General features: G+C 42.7%; 1 long non-coding RNA gene across 1 annotated transcript; it reads left to right on the forward strand.

Moving 5' to 3' along the window:
* Positions 1–860: 860 nt before the first annotated feature.
* Positions 861–2,838, forward strand: LOC119347402. Its single transcript, XR_005168308.1, has 3 exons — positions 861–886; positions 1,644–1,705; positions 2,679–2,838. It is a non-coding gene; the product is annotated as an uncharacterized LOC119347402 (long non-coding RNA).
* Positions 2,839–3,435: the final 597 nt, after the last annotated feature.

A 3,435-nucleotide genomic window follows, 5' to 3' on the forward strand; every position in this document is an offset into this window, starting at 1 on the left:
GTTGAAGGTGAAGACGATGTCCTTCATGGGCTTGCCATTCACCTTGAGATCACGGGAAAGGTCTGCGGTCATAAGGTGATTAACATTGAGCCCATGCTCCACCATCCCCTTGCACCGGAAGACTTCCTGCTCCATGGCCTCAAGCCTGGCCTCCACAGTTCTCGTGCCCTTGGGACCTTGCTCATCACGGATGTATAGCTCCCCCTCCTGCATCTGGGTGGTTTGAGGGTGCTGCACCACCTCCCGCAGATAAGGGTTGATGACGTTCTTGAAGAACTTGGCCTTGGAAGAGCTTGAAGAGGCCATGGTAGATGGGATCTGACAGAAAAGAGCAAGGGAAAACAGAACAGAGGATTTCTCTGTGATATGGTGATCAACATGTTCGAGAAGTATATATCAGGGTTGGAAAAAGCGTTATTAGGCGTACGCCTAGGCGCGCTGAAGCGCTCGGCGACAACCCACCGCGTAGCCTTGGGCCTAATCGGTGCTCTAGGAGGGCCCATCGCCTAGGCGGATCCAGGCGTGCGCCTAAGCGAGATGAAGCGGAGAAAAGCAGCGAGGAGGCGACGCAAGGCAGACCAAGGCGGACCAGAGATGGAATCGGAGAGGTTAAAATCCTGGACGGGAAGGTCGAGAAGATCGCGAGAGGATGGAGAAGATTGCGGGAAGTTTGCTGGCGGAGGAAATGAGAGATTTGGCTAGACTTTGGATATATATACACTGAAAAGGGTGGTGGCGGCTGGATCTATTCCGTCGTCGCTTCGTCCTCTGGCCGCCGGGACGAAGAGATTCACCTCATCCTCTCACCATGCAGCCATGACTTCTTCCTCCTCTCCATCCATCTGCTCAACGACAAGCTGAGATCCGGTCTTCTTCCCTGCTATAGGTGAGCTACCAATTCGATTTTGTCTGTCCCTTCTCTTCTCGTGTATTCACTGTGCCTGTGTACTGCCTCTACATCGTCCCCTGGATTGCTAGTTTGTTGCTACTTGCTGCCCTGTCCCTCGCATGGAATCACTTGATCTGCAGTTTATGTATTGATATTGATTTATCTAGATTGTTAATTGGGTGTTGTTTGATCCATCCCTGGCGGATCTAGGATTGCAGCATAGGGGTGCCACTCAATAAAAAAATTGTGCAGAGATCTCACAATTTAAGCTTCATGTAAGCATCACGTAGTAGTACCATAACCGCGTCAACAAAAGAAATGATAGTTAGTTTGTTCGATCTGCAACTGATTTATACATGCCTTGATGCTGTTGTGTCTGAATTTTTTATTGTGTCTGAATTGGCTCATGCATTTACAAGATGTAACAAATACAGTAAGAAGCAATTAGTATTTGGGCATAAACAATATAGTGGGAGACAGGAACTATGCTCAGGCTTAAGGTAAAAGTTGTTCCTGACCTGGCTCAATGCATTTGGTCTCGCCTAGTCTGTCACCGCAATCCAGCATGCCCGTGCTCGCCACCAGCTTGCTCGGCAGCGTGCAGTGCTCCCTCTGCCTGACCTATGCCTACTGCCGCTGGCCGTTGCACCAAATGACCTGACCACCCTAGACACCGAACCTATGAAATTTTCTTTACTGATCACTTCTAATGGAATAAGACATGACTAAAAATAATAGTAACTTTGTGATGCAGTTGTACTTGATAGCTCATCCGACGAGGAGGTTAAAGTAAGGAAAGTATCCACTAGTCTAAAGGTAATCATTTTGTGCACTATTCATGTTAATGAAGTTCCTTCCATGATTGTCTCAGTTCGTAAGTTATATACATGGCATGATGCCAAGATGTGATACTAGACGTTACTAGTACTACTGTACTAGTATATAAGTAGGATCATATTCTGTTGCATGATTCCAAAATGTGACAGTGACATAGCTACTACTAGTACACTAGTCTAAAAGTTTCGAATGCAACACATTTATGAGCTTATGCAAAAAATATGTTCTTTTGGTTTCCTCCATGGTAGTTTTTGTATTATCGATTTACTTCACAATAGAAAGTTTCTTGGAAGTTTGTGCTATGATTTTTTCTTCTGTTACCTGATGCCAAGATGCAACACCAGCCAGAACTAGTCCTAGTGTAAAAGTAGGATCACATGTATGTGGTTGCTGGTAATATTTACTATGGAGACTAGAGGTTCATTAATCAGAGGGTTGTTTAGTCGGTATAAAAATGGATTTTCTTCTGGATCTGTATCGAGCATTGCAGCCTTGTAGGACTAAATAAGTTTCCAATGCAATTATGCAACAAATTTATAAGCTTGTAATGCAAAATATTATGTTCTTTGGTCTCCCTCATTGTAGTTTTTGTATTTTCTATTTAGTTTGTTTTGCTTGGAATCTCTCGATAGGCAAATTCCTACCTATTTCATATTTGATCTGCATATACTACGAATTTATGATATTATAACTTATATTGCTTTGCTTCTGCCTTCTTCTGTAAAAATCATATACCTAATTAAGTGGGTAATGATTTATCTTCTACTCTGTGTTTTTCGGATGTGGACACGCGCACACCCGTACGGACATACTATATTGCATTTTTTGCTTTGATCATTATCTAAATTTATGCCTACTTGTGGTCTCCACTTTGATAGACCTAGTCCATATTTTTTATCATTATCGATGTGAATTACCGAACTATGGCTGCTGTGTATTTGAGCATTTGTAGGATGTTGGAGACAAACACAACATCAGTGTTGCTGGAAGAGAACGCCAGTAAGATAAAGTCGGATGATGTGGGATGGGAGTATGGGAGTCTAGCCGATCTTTCCAACAAGGTGAAAGTGAAGTGTTTGTTTTGTAACCATGTGATCATTGGAGGTGTTTATCGTCACAAGCAGCATGTGGCTCACGTTGGTAATTTTGTAGCTAAATGAAAGAAAAGCTCGCAGGAAACTAAAGATAGGTGCAAGAAATCTCTTGAGGAGGCATCTAAGAAGAGGATGGAAAAGACTTCCCGTGAGCTGGAGCTCAGAGAAGGCGTGAATATTTCTCGTGTTGGAGATGCTTAAGTTACTTGTATTGGAAGCGCTGAGCCACACAAGATAGGTCCCATTGACAGTGGACACGTCCTATTGATCCTAAATTAACTCAAGTTGTGTGTCTGTGTGGAACTATCCCTGTTGTGACTTGAGAGAAGTCTTTCAAATAAGATTCTAGGAATAAAGTACTTGTGAACTTGAGCTCATAATTTATAATGCGGGCACATAATTCCTATTTGCAACAATAAGAACATCATTAATCCTTCCCATCTGTTTCTTAATAGTGGAATCCACAAGATCTAAATTTAAAGAACAATCATCAAATTCACAGAAACCTAGCACATCACTTAAAGTTTTTGGAGTCGTGAAAACGCTAGCACCAAAATCACACAAAGCATGACACTCATACTCTTTAATCTTAATCTTAATAGTAGGTTCCCACTC

This window comes from Triticum dicoccoides, unplaced genomic scaffold (assembly GCF_002162155.2).
Source record: "Triticum dicoccoides isolate Atlit2015 ecotype Zavitan unplaced genomic scaffold, WEW_v2.0 scaffold66797, whole genome shotgun sequence".
NCBI lineage: Eukaryota > Viridiplantae > Streptophyta > Magnoliopsida > Poales > Poaceae > Triticum > Triticum dicoccoides.